General features: G+C 47.4%; 1 protein-coding gene across 1 annotated transcript in view; it reads right to left on the reverse strand.

The window, feature by feature from the left end:
* LOC121441894 (FH1/FH2 domain-containing protein 3-like) overlaps nt 1-17002 on the reverse strand; it is a gene marked incomplete at its 3' end in the record, with an annotated part of 55509 nt that overhangs the window by 36821 nt on the left and 1686 nt on the right. The gene's annotated exons all lie outside the window — the stretch shown is intronic.

Consider the following 17002-nt stretch of genomic DNA (forward strand, 5'->3'; position numbering starts at 1 on the left):
ATGGATGCACATCCAGCCAGTGGCAGAGTCCACGATAGGTAAGACACAGCCCCTCTCCTCTGTGCTTGGATAGCTGCCCCTCATACCCAAACCCTGGCTCTCTGGTTGCTGCGTCCCTCTAGACTAGAAGCTCCCTAAGGTCAGGATCCCTGTCTATTCTGTTCACTGCTGTTTCTGCAGAGCTCTGACAAGTTAGGAGCATGGCACGTGGTCCATGGGAGCTACACCACCAGCCACCAATCTCCAAAGAAACCAGGACACAGCCTAAAAAACAAAGCACAAACCCTAAAAGAAACAGGTCCATGGAATGACAAGATCCCAAGGTGGACTGCTCGGCTTGGTCTTGTTGGTTTCAACTCCAAGTCACTAATTATTCTGAGCTCTAATCAGAGACTCCAAACACTAAAGACACATGTGACCAACCACGCTTCCGGATGTATGCATACAACTTCATGACCCCTGTGCCGTCAGAGGGACTTTTGACGTTAGTGACTCAGTCGCAAAGGAGCCTCAGTTGTACCTTCTACCCTGGACCCATTCTGGAGTTCAACTGTGGCTCTCAGCACCTTGTGAGTCCAGTCAGAACCCCTCAGGTCCTCCAGCTTTGGCAAACTCTGGTCCCCAGATAAACACTGTGCTGAATAATGAATTTAAACTGTTCAGACTTTACAGAGCTGTATCTGTTCACTTAATGAGACCAGCACACTCTTCTGCAGGGACCAGGCAGGCTGAGGAAGTTGGTTTGTTGTTTTGTTTTGTTTATTTAATGAGAGAAATGACCCTCTGAGAGTGTGAAGGAACCAAATAGGCTTAAAGTCACCAGAGCCCTGAGACACAAAGAAACCTAAGGCTTGGGGTCAGCCCCTCCCTCCCCTTTGTAATAAGCCTGCAGGATTAGCTGAGGCCTTACTCTGGCTGGCTGGGCCTATAGGATGCATGCAGAAGCAGCAATGGTGGGAAAACAGCTGCCACTTCAGGGCTCCCATCACTTACAGGAGGAGGATGGAGCAGGAGGTTCCCAAGGTGATGCAGGAACACTCACCAAGCCCAGTTTCTAAAGTCTGGGCTATCATGGTGTGACTTAAGTTATCCAGATTGAGCAGAAAGCATTCCTGGGACCTGCTGGGACACAAATGTGGGGAAGGAGCAGGGATTTGCACATGCTCCCAGGCCACCAGAAGGACGCATGAGACGGGCTGGGCATTTGAGCAGAGAGGTTCTGGGTTTTATCTAAGTCCTCCCCCGTGGCTGCTGTGAGAAGTGTGCGGTCTTTAACTAAAGGGCTGCACACAAACTCTAATGATCCAAGCAAGGTTCAGGCAAGCTAGGATTCACTGTCTCCCCAAATCTCCTCTGCTAAAGTCCCTCGCTTCCACCCATAAAGAAAACGTGCTCGTGCCTACACACTGTACAAACAAGACAGCCAACAGGCTTAGGACGAGGGTGACCCGGGACGGTAAAGTCTGGTCCCGAATGGCAGACTCAGAACTCTTAGGTGGCCAAGGAAGGAGGCCAAGAGCCACATGCAGCAAGGCACACGCCCCCATTAACTTCTCATTTCATCTTGGTGCACAATCTAATAATCTCCAGCGTTCTGGATGCTTTAGTTAATGCCAGCTCCGTCCCTTGGTGTCTGTGGCGGCTGGCTCCAGGATCCCCACCACAGACACCAGAGTCTCTGCCATAGGCAGCATAGCGTTTGCATACAAGTCACGTAAGCATCCTTTCGTCCACTGGAAGCCATCTCTGTCATGCATACACTGCCTCGTACACAAATAGTCATTCTGCTGCACCGATGAGGGGATGACCACAAATCGTCTGCTCAGTAGAGCACAGAGGTGAGTCTTTTTCTAATGTTCTGGATCCACACTTGGTTGAACCCTCACGTACGACACCTGCAATACAGAGGGCTGACTGTATTTTGATGAGTGATGAAATTCTGGGGGCCTCTATGTACTCTGGGATTTGAGAAATGGTACTCGTCAAAGCACAGTCGTGACTATCATCCCTCTGGAGAGCTACAGGGTGAGTAGACACAGCAAGGGCTGGGTAACACAGACACCAGAACCTTATCTCATGATTCATCCACACGGGGGCCTCAGAAGATTTAATGAAAAGAAGACTCAAGCAGCTATGAGCAATGATTTCTAGGCAGAGTTTCAAAAGGTCCGTAAGACACTGAAGTCCAAAGACACAGTTGACAATTTCTCCTAACGGTATCTGCTAACAAAAAGAAAAAAAAAGAAAAAAAAACAGGCAATGCCAAAGCATAGGAAAACAATAAAAACTTGTGTTCACACAAATATTCTTCAATGAGCAAATTGATAAACAGACTATGGTAGGCCCATACATGGACTTGGTGATAAAAGGAATGGATTATTAATGCATCCAACAACTGACAAGGATCTTAAGTACATTATAGAGAGTAAAGACATCATTTTCAAAAGATCACATACAGAATGACTCTACGCACATGGAGTTCTGAGAAACCTCTCAGGAGAGATCCGTGCCCACCAGGGATATGGTGGTAAGAAGAAGAGCTCATGACCACAAATGAACACACCTTCTGGAAATGTCTCATATCTTGTCCGTTACAGAGGCCTCTGGTATGTACAGAGCTATATACCAAAACACAACTGAACTTCACAGTGTTTACATGGTTTCAATTGACTTCAGCATCCTTCCTGTGAAGCAGTGATGTCCTGTCCTCTGTCCCAGAGTGAGAGTCAGCCTTAGGGATGTACATCTAAGGAGTGGTACCGAGAAAAAGGCGGCGCAGACTTCTGGCACTCCTCTGGCTCTGGCGGCCTTTGAAACCTCAAACTGCTGTAGAAGTCCAGCCCCAGAAGCGAGAGAGACTCAGTAGAGAGACCATGGAGTCAGGGACTGTCAACTATTCACATCTTCTCAGGCACGGCCTCGGGGCAATGGATAAGACACCCTCTGAGAGGAACCCAGGCCAGGTACCACCTGGAAGCAAACCCCTGAGAGACCCTGAGTCAGAGCACCAGTGAGCCCCTCCCAGATCCCTAACCCAAGGAAAGAGTGTGAGAAAACAGAAACAGTTGTCTGGAGGGAGGTTTTTCCACTGATTTGTATCCACAGCAGAACAAGCATAGGTGCCCATATGGTTTGAGCCATCCCCTATGATTTAATCTTTCTTGAGAAAATTTGAATAGTATTTCATCCCTAGTCACCTAATAAACACTGAGCTCTTTCTCCACAGGCACAACCCCACATAGAATGGAGAGAAGGGTCCCAAGACACAGCGGGAGCAGCAGAGCGTGAGGACAGGTAGAGGCGGAACCAGAGAGAGACTCTTGGACTGGACACCTTGCTGATGCTCTTCACGGAGGCAGCACACGTCTACGGGAGAGGAAGGTCTGATTTGGACACGCTGGATCGTCAGTATCTGCAGTATGTCCGAGAGGAATCGCCCAAGGAACAGCTGCGTATTGGTTTTCAGGCCCAGAAAGAGAAATGGACCAGAGATAAGAACTCTGTGGTCATCAGAGCCCTTGAAGCTTCCTAGAAAGGAGAGTACTGTGCAGAGAAGGGGTGTCCTGACAGGCAGCATTCAGAGGGCATGAGGAGCAGAAAGATAAAGAAGAAATAGATGGCACTGACCAAAACGGGCAAGTGTTGCTAAGACTAGTTCAAGACAGGAAACTATCCATTGGGCTGAAAGGCAACTACATTAGGAAAAGGAAATACACTACAATGAGTACAGAAGCTGGGATGGGACAAGAAGGGTCATGAGAGAAGAAAGCAGAGCTTAAATAAGGAGAGCCTAAGATAGAAGAAAGATGGAAACCTAGGCCTACGGGCCAAGGAGAAGGACCCGTCTGAATGAAGGTGGCTGTAGGCCATATAAATGCCAGAGAAAGGACCCCAGAGCGAAGTGGAGAGTAAGGTCAGCAGAGAGTGGCTAGGTTCTCCATGAGAAGAGAAGCAGGGAAAAGCTTGGGAGGACAGACCAACAGGCGTAAGGGGTGGGGCTGCATCCCTGCATTCTCAGTCAGGACTTGTGCTGGCAGTGGGAACACTATGGGGGAGCAGGGGCCGGTAGGGGAGAATAGATGCGCTGGGATTGTTGTGAACACAGGATAACACTCGGGGAAATGGGCACAGCCTACGGGGCCCATGCAGCTGACATGTGACATGCAATGAAGGGGAGAGCCTGTTTTGATTCTTCTGCTCAACGGCCTTCCAAGGGAGATTATCCTCCTAAAACTTTGAACAGCAGTAACAAAGAGGAGCGGGGCTGCTGCTCAACCATAGAGCACTAGCCTAAACACGTCTGAGGCCCTAGGTTCAATCCCCAGAGCCCACCCAAGTAGGTGGAGTGAGTAGGCGTGGACATGGGGCATGCAGGCCTATCAAATATAGAGAAGTAGCCATCCTTTTACTGCCCTGCCATGTTGCTCTTTGCTGCTCTCCAGAGACTCTGACACCAGACCAATACCTGCGAACACCTCTGAGAAGGAAAAAGGAAAGAAGCCCTCAGATGAGGGTCCTCACTAGCTAATACCTGAATAATCAGCTTACCAGGGAGAATAGCAGAGTCCCAACCCACAGGCAGCAAGATCCCTGCCTTCCCCGCACACGTCTGAGGCGTGAGCCTGTGTCTTTCCCTCCTCTCATGTTGTCTTGGCGTGTGGTCTTTCAGTGGCTGTCTCTCCATACACCGTCCCCTTCAGTCTTCTTCACTTGTTCTTCGAATAATTCTCTTCCTGTCTTGCTGTCTTCTCCTCCCTTCCATTTCTCACGTGTCTATTGGATAGGATGGAAATAACATCGTCCATTTTCCGCTGTGTCCATTGGGCAGGATGGAAGTAACATCCGGGAACTGATTTGTGCTGACATGGCATATAACATCAGTAAACTCAGCTTAAAGGGTCTCCCACTGTCTTCCCTCTGCATGCTTCTCTGGGTGTCAATTTCCTTCACCCTGATCTCTGACAGATTGCGATGGAATTCTCTCACCAGAGAGACACAAAGGTAAGAACACTCCAAGTTCAAGTTTCACTGCCTCGTGGGGGTCGTTTCCTACAGCGATTGCTTCCTTAGAGATACTGTTCCTCATAATGGGCCATTTCCGTGAGGGACTGTTTCCTGTGAGGGGCCATTTCCTGTGAGAAACTGTTCCCTGTGGAAGGCTGTTTCCTGTGAAAGACCATTTCCTATAAGGGACTATTTCCTGTGAGAAGCTGTTCCTGTGAGGGGCCATTTCCTGTGAGAAACTGTTTCCTGCGGAAGGCTGTTTCCTGTGAGGGAATATTTCCTGTGAGAAGCTGTTTCCTGTGAGAGGCTGATTCCTATAAGGGGCTGTTTCCTGTGAGGGAATATTTCCTGTGAGAAGCTGTTTCCTGTGAGAGGCTGATTCCTGTGAGGGAAGCTGTTTCCTGTGAGGGGCCATTTCCTGTGAGGGAATATTTCCTGAGAAGCTGTTTCCTGTGAGAGGCTGATTCCTATAAGGGGCTGTTTCCTGTGAGGGGCCATTTCCTGTGAGAAACTGTTTCCTGTGAAAGACCATTTCCTGTGTGAGAAGCTGTTCCTGTGAGGGGCCATTTCCTATGAGGGTCTGTTTGAGTGCATCTGTTACAAATGTTGCTGACCTGTAACTCTCTTATCTTTGTAATGGGGGCCTTTGTGCCACATCACCCCTTTCAATAGCTGCACCACATTGCCCCTTGCAATGGCTGCACAGAGACCAGCCAGGGCAATCCATGCCCCAGTGCCTTTTGCAGACATGCCATGGTTCTATTACTGGCATACTCCGTGGTGAATCACTGTCCACAAAAATGCACCCAGTTCTGGGAACAAAAAAAAAGAAAGAAAAGAAAAGAAAAGACAAAGCCACTCACATCTCTATTGTTCTGGAGAGTTCTGCCCAGCGGCTCTCCTCTCCCACTCCTTGACACATTTGTGGATGACTTGGAGGATGTACAGGAAGACGGGCCACGCTATTCAAACTGCAGGCCCTGGCTGCCCACAGACACACACCCGGGTATCGCTGCATTCTGGAAGGTTTACAGGAGCTGTTCTCACAAGTCAGCCTGAGTATGTCTGCAGCTTGCTGCTAAGATCTCACAAAGAAAGAAATCCCCCCAAAGATTGCCTCCTCCCCCCCCCATGACTGCTACCACTGGTAACAAAATCCGACCTGGCACTTCCGAGGTTGACAAAGTCAGAGTATCCAGTGTGAGAACTGGACACGGGGCACATGCCTATAATCCCAGCACTTACGAAGTAGAGGCAGGGAGACCAGGGAGTTAAAAGCCATCTTTGCTACATAGTGAGTTCAAGGTCAGCCTTAGCCACATGAGACCCCATCTTAACAAGCAAACAAAACAAAGAAAGAAATAAAACATTGAAATATACAGATAATGAAAGAAGAGTTAGGCTCCATGGCCACAACCCTTGCCTCCCCAAACCCGCTAATCATGGCTGCTACAGCCACAATGGCCTTAGGGGTCCCTTATCCCTTACATAAGCACACCGCAGCTCTCCCCCTCCTTAGCACTCAGCATAGGCAGCAATATGACTCAGTGTTCGGTACCGAAGAAGCGATGCTGCCAGCCCACAGAATCCACTAAGCTGGGCTCGTGGAGGCTCACAGAAGTGAAGCGATGCTAGCTGAGCCAGAACGGATCTCTGCTAGGTCCTCTGCATTATGCTATGGCTGTTGGCTTGCTGTTTTGAGGGGACTCCTGGCAGTGGGGATATCTCTGACTCTTTGGCCTGCTTTTGGGATACTTTTGCTCCTACTGGGTCGCCTCACCCAGCCTTAATGTGAGGGTTTGTTCCTGGTCTTATTGCGTCTTGTACCATGTTCAGTTAATGTCCCTAAGAGACCTGCTCTTCTCTGGGGGAAGATGGGGGAGGGGGAGAGTGAATCTGGGGAGGGGGAGCAGTGTTCAGGATGTATTGTATGAGAGAAGAATAAAGAAAATTTAAAAAATAAAGAAGTGGTGCTTCTCCATTTTGGACAGTGGGTTTCAAGTCTAGCCTGATGTCCTCCCCCACCGAAGGACTCCTGACCCAGGCCATCTCCCAAGTGTCCCCCACACAAACTCGTCTGCACATGTGCCGGAGAGAAAGAGGAGAGCCACTGGGCAATTCCATCGTCATGATTCAAGTATGGATTATTATGCTATCACTAAAAATCACACACCCAAGAATGTCTGATGACTGAGATTCTGTCATTTTATATTCATGGACAGTGGAGTTCCGGTGAGACACACAGAGTTGAATGGTTCTCTATGGTGGTGAGAACACCAACCCAAATGCAACAGAAAATGGCACCCATGGGATCGTGTGGCCCTGCCCTGTCAACCCGACCCTTCTGTATAAGTTAGACTTTCTCGTCTGAGGACTTGGCATAGGTCCAGTGTGGAGAGGACACAAAGCATAGAGCGGTTGATCCTGCCACACTCACCTTCGGCTTGAGAAGGTAGAACGTGTCGTAATCCTGTTGGTAGATTATAGATGGGACGAAGGCCTGAAAACATAAGCTCTTGAGGATCACACATCCACCGTAGGTTCATTTGGCATATATAATTGTTCCCACTTAATATCATTCTTTCAAATATTAAAAATATTTACTACAGTCAGTTACATATCAGGTCCTCGGCACTCTAAACAGAGGGAGTTCAGGTGTGTGTCATTCTCCTGGGCTTTGACCCTTACTGGGAGACACAGACACTAACCACAGTAAGAACTAGTCTCCTTGACAGAGAGTGCTCAGTACACAGATGAGAAGACCACCTGGCACATGGTGCCCTTTGAGCAGCGGGGAGCAGTGGGGTACAAACACATCACTTATTCAGGCTTCTGTCAGTGATCTCTGTGTCGCTCTCAAAGGGAACACAACGACAGAAAGCAAAGAAAGCCGTCTAGCCCTGGGCTCCAGGACTTGCCCGTCTCTCTAACACCTCTACCCTAACTTAGATACCACTTTCCAACCACCACTATTGTCCATAACACAGAAACGTCTTCCCTCAAAGATGAGATCTTGACCTTTCAACTCAGCAGTTAAACGTCTAGGAATTTAATTAAGGAATTAAGCAGGTTTGGGCACAAAGACTTGTTTTTTTTCCTATAAGTAAATGTATTATAGAATTACCTGTTACTTCTTTATTGTCAACTACCTAAATATCCAATGGTTCATTCATGCATGCATGAGTTTGGGGCAAGTTAAACATTACAGGAGTGCTTTCCCTCATGGACTGGAAGCAATGGAAACACGGATCGTGGTCCAGGAACAGACTGGATTACCATGCTGTCTTTAAAGACTGTGTACCTGGAAAATATCTGGTTTTTTTTTTTTGTTTTGTTTTGTTTTTTGTTTTGTTGTTGTTGGGTTATTTTGGTTTTTTTTGTTTTTTTTTTTTTTTTTTTTTTTTGGTTTTTCAAGACAGGGTTTCTTTGTGGTTTTGGAGCCTGTCCTGGAACTAGCTCTTGTAGACCAGGCTGGTCTCGAACTCACAAAGATCCGCCTGCCTCTGCCTCCCAAGTGCTGGGATTAAAGGCATGCGCCACCACCGCCCGGCTCCTGGAAAATATCTGGTGACTTAGAACATGCTCAGATATATTCTTATGCTTTGTGTTCTAGTTATGGTGAGATGTGGAAGTGTTAGGACCAGTATCTTCCGGTGATAACAACAGTGGTTGGCATGTGTTCGGTATAGTTTGCTACTGTCCCAAACCCAGACATGTTCGGTCCCTGTCTTATTTATCGTATAAGGGATGAATCCTCCCTTGGTTCTTCTCTCAAGAACTGAACTTGACCAGTATAGCCTCTCTCCAAAAGCATCACCCTGAGTTCACAAACGCAGTTCAGATTCACAGCTACAGGAGAGCTGGCTGTACTTTTTCACCTTCTGCAGGAAGAATGTTCCAGATTCTTCAACAGACACAGTAACAGTTTTGTTGTTGCTGACTATTTATTTAGGGAGAGAGGCCTGGTGAACTGAGACTTATTTTTAAAGTTCTGTTATAGCTGTGAACATGGACTGTTTAGCTTGCCCCATGCTTGTGTAAGGGAGAAGGAGAAGTTTACTTGTGTCTATCATAGTAGGGACAGCAGGGTAGCAGGATCGCGCACCATCAGCGGCAGCAGGAGTCTAAGACTGCTGGTCCTCATCTTGGCAGATCAGAAAACAGAGACCTGGATGCTGCTTCTCCTCTGGATTTCTCTGTCTAGTCTGTCTAGTCTAAGACCCCTGCCATGGGATGCTGCTCCCCACATCCCCTGACAGTTAATTCTCTCTGGACATGCCCTCACCAGTATGAGTCACTAGTCCCTCAGGTGTTTCATAATCCAATCAATTGGACAATCTAAGTTAACCATCACACCCCTCAGACTGTTTCCCTACAGTACCTATCCCCTACCCTTCAAACTGCCATGCAGCAATGACACCCTCCAAGCAGTCCGTCGCCATTCCAGGGAACGAAACTTAGACTGTTCTGGGTGTAGGACTGTTAGTTATACAAAATTTTGCTTTCATTTAAGAACAGTGAAGTAATAGGAGAGAAGGAAAATGGGTCAGTTGTCTCAAAGCCAACGCTGCTGAGTGCTCTTGCGTATGAGTCACGGGTTGTTCGCACTGTCACTGGGCTCGGGACTGGAAAAGATGACCTGAGTCCCGGCTGGAGCAAGTGCTCAGGTGAGTACAGGACAGCAGGGATGTGCACGACCCTAGCTGGGCCAGAAGGACCGCCCTGCTCATTCTGTCCTCTAAGAACACACCTCTCAGGGGGTCCTGCTTTAACCTTGTCAGCTCCAGCCGGAGCATCTGGCCACTGTGGTGTGAGCTAACTTGATTGGATTAAGAATGTCTAGGGCACTGGCACCGAGCACCTCGGGAGTGTGGGCATCCCCTAGATTAACCAAGAAAGACCCACCCTGGATGTGGGCAGCAGCTTTCCATGGGTAGAAGAATCCTGGACCACACGAAAAGAAGAGAAACCAGAGAAACCCGGCTGAGCACCCATGTTCCCCTCTCTGAGCATCCTTTCACCAGCCACAGACAGAGGCTGCCTCTGTTACACACCTTTACTGTGATAGACGGTAAAGTCTGAACCATAAGCCAAAACAACCTCTTCCTCCTGTAATTTGCCCCTTTTTTTATTTAGTCACGGCAGCAATAACAGTATCGAATACATCCATCAATCATTTGCTATAAACCCCTTTGGAAGATGCCTCAGTGGCGCCAGAGACATAGCTCAGTGGTTGGGAGTGCTTGCCCATCCTGAGTTCAGTTCCCAGCACCTACATGGAGTGACTCACAACCACCTAGAACTCCAGCTCTGAGAGATCGGACACCATCTTCTGGCCTCCACACGTATCCACATACATGTCTCCACATACACACGCGTGTGCATACACACACACACACAATTTTTTAATTAAACAAGTTGTTTAAAAACACCTTGGGCTTATCCTAGAACATCCTTTTTTTACCCCACCCTTTCATTCCCGTCTTCAGAATATATCAGAGTGTGGCGAAGCAGAGTAACCCTGTGAACTCTAAGTAAGCCTCCTTCTTGGTTATTTCTGTATCAAAAAGGCAAAAAAAAAAAGTATTTGATGAGGCATTTGAGAAACTAATTTGCTTCCTTCCTGACAAACCTAGGGAAACTGTTCTTTATTGAGCCCTCAATGTTCTTTTTTTTTTTTCTTCTATTTGTTCAAAAAGTTTAAGATGTTTTCTTAACATTAGTCCTTAAACATTACCCCTTGGAATCTAACAGTTTAATTTCTAAGTTACAAAACTAACTGGTGAAAAGGCGGTGTGGATGCCTTGCTTTGTGGGCACATATGCAGCCCCAGCCCTGAGACGGGAGTGAGAGTGCGGTCCACAGTGGGTTAAGCCAGAGGAAGTGAGGAGCCCCACTTTGTGAACAGATACAATGTAGATCCCGTTTGTTACAGTCTCTAAAATCCTGAAACTTCTGAGAATGTGTTCTTTCTGGCTGGTAATCAGTTGGAATTGTTTTTCCTTCCCAAGGATTCATCTTATCCCCTCTTTGATAGCCCACAAATGTTTTAGTCTGCCCATAAAAAGTTGAAGGTAATGGTAGAAATGCCAACATACATTTTCGCTTGTTAAAACGCCCCTGCCATTTGTTACAGCCCAAGGTGCTCTTTGGAGCGGAAATGAAGTGGCAGGGTTGGTTCCCTGGAAATCAAGCCCCCCTGTGGCCAGGAGGCACGCCACAGGCTTCAACAGAAGTAGGAAACTGGCTGCCTTTACATAAGGTGTCATTTATTTCAGCTGTAACCACATCTTAGTGGTTAAAGTGCAGGTGCCTGTACTAGAGCCAGGTGCAGCCCTCCCTGAGCATTCCCTTCACCAGGACAGCAGGAGATAGAACAGGTACCCATAGCATCAATCGACCTGGTGATCAGCTGAGCCCGGGAAGATACTCTGAACACAAACAAAAACGATGCCTTTCTAAAATCCTAAGGTGACTACAACCGAGTGGGAAGAGAAAATATCAACAGAGGCTAAGCATGATGGCCCAGGCCAGAAATCTCAGCATCAGCAGAAGAGGTGAAGACAGTGTGTTTAAGGCCAGCTAGGGATATACAGTGAGACATAATTGTGGCAAGATAAAACCCCCTCACTTGGCCATAGCGACCATGCTCGGGGAACTGTAAGGCTCAATGACAGAGTTCTGATACCAGAGGGATCCTTTCTTTACTAAAAGAAAGAAGAGGAGGAGGAAGAAAAAGAGGAGGAGGAGGAAAATCCCAATATGCAAAAGTATAAGAAACACTATCAGTCCCTTCTCCACATTCCACAGTCCAGTTTAACTACGATCTACCTAAGCTATCTGGACACTGACCCACCTGCCTGCCTCTCTATCTTAGATCACCCAAAAGCAAGTTCCAGTCATCTACACCCTGGACTATAAATATTTCATTACATATCTCCTAACAACACAAATTCTTATTTCAAAACAGCAGCATGGCTTTATCTCACTTTAAAGCCAGTCATGCGGGGCTGGAAAAGATGCTACTGACGAGTCTGCCAACCTGAGTTCAGTTTAGGGACCCGTGTGGTTGAAGGAGAGAGCAACTCTTGAAAGCTGACCTCTGACCTCCATACTTACACGCCATGTCACACGCACGCACACAGGTACTCACCACACAAAATAAGTTAATAAATGTGTAATTTTACAAGTTAATCGTGTACACTACCAACTAGCCAGTCCCATCTGATTTTCCCCACCAATCTCAAATATCTATTTACAGTGTGTTTGTTTGACTCGGCCTTCAACTTGAGCCTCATGCTGGGTTGGTACATCTCTAAAGCTTCTTCTCATTTTGTTTTTTCTAGTCTTCTCTTTTTCTTCACAATCTGTTTGGTAGCGAAACTGCAATGTCCTCCAATCAGGCTCTTGCTGATGCCATTCCTATGGGGAGGCTTAACGTTTTTGTTGTGACTTACTATTCCTCTCCCACTTCACTCTCAAACCCAACACTGCAAACGGAGCAAGAAGAAGGGATTGTTTGCAGACAGGGCATTCCGAAGGAGCAGTAGCTGCCTCTGCCCGAAGGAAGCAAAGTCCCACGGGGGCTGGAAAGTTTCACCACTAGCGAGAACCCGAGGGAAAGAAAAGCGGGTGGGGGAAGGGTGCTCCTGAGTGGACCTGGCATGGTAATGAGTTTGAAGCTGCACCAGCAAGAACTAACATTTCACGGTACCATGGGGGAGGGAAGGTGAAGACAGGCCAGTTGTTTTGCTGAGGGACCCAGGCTGGACTCCGAGGATAAAAGGCACAGGCCCACAGAGCATCCACCAAGGGAGGACGCACCAGAGCAGAGCGATGTAAGTCACAGCCCCTCGGCAGGCAGCCGTGCCCCACCCTCGTGGGGAGCAGCAGCCCGTGCTCTGCCGGTTTTCTAATAATGGGACACAGTTGGCTACAGGCTTCAGAGTAAAAAAAGACTTGACCTTCAATCCCAGCTCCTTCACTTAAAGCAGCATGGCCTTATGGCCTTTAGCAACCTGCTTAATGTACCTATGACTCAGTTTCCTTCTGTGTTCGCTGGCATTTCCTTGTCTGTCGACTTGCCACAGTTGCTGGGGACAGCGAGAAATGAAATTTGACATTTCTATATCAAATGAAATCTGAAAGTCTATAGGACAGTCTCCACACGAGCTGGTTCCAGAAAAGCCCTGCCCTACCGCACACCCAAGTCCGCTCTCATGCTGTCCCAACTCAGATACTTGCAAGGAGCCATGGGAGCACCTGCTGGATGTCTGGCTGGGTTACTGACATGGTCTGTAGCCATGCATGAAGCAAAGCCAGCTGACCCATAAAGGGTTCAATCCCATGATCCCGATCTCAATAGCAAGGTTCCAACCAAGTGAGCTAATTACAGTGGAGCTAGATTCAACACTGCTTAGACTCATAGCCATTCATAGAACATTCTTAAACAGCATTGTCCTAAGATACCGAGGCATAGCCCACTTGCCAAGTTTACTAATGATCTCATCTTTGAAAAATCTCAATGTAATGTAACAAACAGATGTGTCCCTTAAGAGGATTAAGGTGGAAATTCATTAGGGCAATAATACGGGTGGATTTGTGTTCTAAAACTAACACCTGTCAGTCAGCGTGGTGCACGCCCTGTCTTAGTGCTACTTAGCTTCTAGGTACAACTTAGAGAAAGGGGCCACCAGGGCGTCACCTTCAGGAAGTTATCTAAAGAGAGAGAAGATAATAAGAACCCCACATACTAACAGCCTGATATACTTCACCTGTAACCTGTGCACTTGGGCAGTAATTGGTACTGAAATTACCCAAGCGCCATGGTAAGATACATGTTCTGAATCAGTAGATCAGGGGAGGCCGGAGTGTTCAGTTCAAGTAGAAGCCCAGATGATGTCCACCTTGTGCCTGTAGCAATGATCTAACTCTTGGTGCAACTGGCTGTTTTATGGATAGGATAGCCTCGGCCCTGCAGGTAGCCACAAAGACAAAGGTGGTGAGAAGGGATTAAACAGGGGACATTCGAGGTGAGCCCTGGAAGATGTGTTCTGAGAATGGACAGACTTCCTGGAAGGAGAACAGGCCAGACACTAACATGGAGCCATTGAACTCCACTGAGCCAGATCAGTGTCAGAAGCTAACTCTGGGATTTAAACTCACGTGACCAGGGGACTCCCATAGTTAGTCTCTCTTTCTATGACTCGCTATAGCATCAGTCCCTGGCCTGAGCAGTCATGTGCGTGGTGAGCTGGTATGGGTCTGATGAGACAGGTACCTGGAGCAGAGCGGCTATCACAGCTCTAGTCTCTCTAGCACTTAGTACATGGCGAAAATGATTCCAAATCAAACTACCTACATCACTAAAAATTACAGATGTGGGGCTGGAGAGATGGCCCAGTGGTCAAGAACACTTCTTGTTCTTGCAGAGGACCTGGGTTCGATTCCTAGCACTCATACAGCAGCTCACAGTTCTAGAATGTGCATAATGTACAGACATATGTGCAAGCAAACTACTCATACCTATAAAATAAATATTTTTGAAAGTTTAATCGCAAAGTCATAATTGCTATTTTGACATACACGTTAGTCATGACTCTTTTTTATACACACAGTCTGCAGTTCCTGTTTTGTCTACCAAATGAGGAAAACTGCCCTTAGATTGCTGTTCTGGTTGTTGTTGTTGTTGTTGTGTGTATGGTGTGTTGTTTGTATGGGGACAGGGAGGGTCATGTGTGTATGGAGAGACCAGAGGCTGACACCAGGTGTCTTCATCAATCGTTCCCCATTTTATTTTTTGAGACAGAGTCTCTCATATTGAACCTGAGACTTACTGATTCAACTACACTGAGTGACCAACAAGTCCCGGGATCCTTTTGTCCCCACCATCCCACACTCCTCCCCTTACCCCATCCCCATACATAGTGCCTGGATTTCAGGCTTGCACCACCACACTTAACTTTTTTTTTTTTTTTTTTTTTGAGGTTCTGGGATATTGAGCTCAGGTTGTCACACTTCCGTGAAAAGCAGTTTAGATGAGCCATTTCCCCAGTACAAGACTGAGGACATCGGGAGTGTGTATATGTGAGTCTACCCGGGTGCTTCCCCTTTCTACCTCCAGAGCCCCCCGCCCCACTCCCAGGAGAAGTGTTCCCTAAGCCCTGGGAAGACTCACTGGTGGCCTGGAACATCCAGCCACTAACTGTATGTTCTTACCTCTAAGAACTCTACCAGGCCAGGAATTCTTTAAGCCCTTATGCTTGTAACATCACCTGCCCCCAGGCCAAAAGGTGCTTGGCACACAAAAGTGGTTGTGTTAGGCGAACTTGCCAAGGTAACGGATGAGAGGACCCAGGAAGTATAGCCTCTGTCTTCACCCACACAGCTAGCTGCTCAGGGGGCTGCACTGAGGTGTCCAGTCATTCAGGCCTATTTAGGCTCTCAGCTCCCTCCTCCCGGCAGAGAAATCGGGTTACTTAATTGCTCTCCACCTCTGTTTCTTTGTCCCTAAAACAGGGATAATATAAGCACTATATCATGGAGCTGTATGATGTTAAGTGAGATCACGCATGCACTAGTGCTCCCGGGGAGCACAGGCTACAGGCTGAGTGCTCCAAGATGACTCGCTTTCTGTCATAGGTGGATTATCCGCTGGAGGGGCTGGAGATTGCGGTTCAGGTGGCAGAGCACACACCTAATACACACAAAGCCCCACACCGCACAATGTGTTTGTGGTGATGCATGGCTATGAGGTTCGGTCAGGAGGATCAAACTTCAAGGGTAACCTCAGGATCATAGCAAGTTCAAGGTTAGCTTGGGACACGGAAGACTACTCCAATTTTTTTAATTGCTGGAAACTAACATCTTAAAGATGTTAGTTACTTAACTAACTTAAACACACGGATGCCCTGAATTCTGCTTGAAGAAACTCTGGTTACCAGTCAGCCGTCTGCGCTGTCCCTAAGTGCAAAAACTTAAATACAGTGTATAAAAGCAAGTGAAAATACTGCTGGGGTCCTTAGCCAAAAAAGTCTAAGATTAGTCTTGGGTGGTTAAAGGTTTTCTCTAAATCCTTTTCTTGTGTTTGCTTCACAAAGGATACCTTAGAAAGTTCTGGGAGCCAGTGTGCCTGTTGTACTGTGGCTTCTGGTGGGGGCCCAGGAGAGGGAAGGGGGGAGCATCAGGATTTCCTGCCCCACCAGGAATACTGGATTAAGACTATGGAAACCTAAAAACATACTTGAGTTCGGAGCCTGAAAGGTCAACCCATGTATATAGGGTTTGAGACCCAAGGAGACCACTTCAAGGTCACAAGGCCACAATTATGAGGCTTCTGTGGCTTCAACAAAAGCTCACTGTAATCTGAGACCATGGTGAATGGAAGAACCATGAAGTGGGAGACACTGAGAAAACTTTTACTGAATCTGCTGCTGGAGAAGCGGTAAGAACTTACTAAAGCGACTCCCAAGGTAAGGCGCTCTGTGGTCAGAAAGAATGCAAGTACGGTGATATATAACCACCCAGAGCCAGTACAGAAGGAATGAGAGGATCTGCCCACTCTCCGTTTAAAAAAAGAAAAGAAAAAGAAAATAAAAGTGGTTACTAGGTAGTCCATCCTCAGGGATGGAGGGAGCCCTGAGAAACTCTGAGCAGGGGGAGAGGATTTCTAAATCCCTCAGGTACAAGCACAGCCTCCTCTTTTACTTTCAAAACCAGTGGGCATCTAACAGAAAGCCGGAGGATTTTCCGAAATCACTTTTGCCCTTGGAATTAAGGGTTCTCTTTCCCAAATGTTTGTCCATGTTGATCCTCACAAAACTAATTATCTCTAAACTTTGATGTGGACCTAAGCAGAAAATACAGCAAGGAAGTAAACCCTTCAAGGTGCAGTCCATCTGTGTAAGTGGGAGGAAGGCTTTCCCGAGAGCTAAATGATTAGCTTTCGATGCCCGGCTCTTTACAATCACTTTGCAAGACCCCTGGCCTCCTTCAAAGG

This window comes from Microtus oregoni, unplaced genomic scaffold (assembly GCF_018167655.1).
Source record: "Microtus oregoni isolate MIOR12 unplaced genomic scaffold, Mior012 000082F_ref0000272, whole genome shotgun sequence".
Classification (NCBI taxonomy): Eukaryota; Metazoa; Chordata; class Mammalia; order Rodentia; family Cricetidae; genus Microtus; species Microtus oregoni.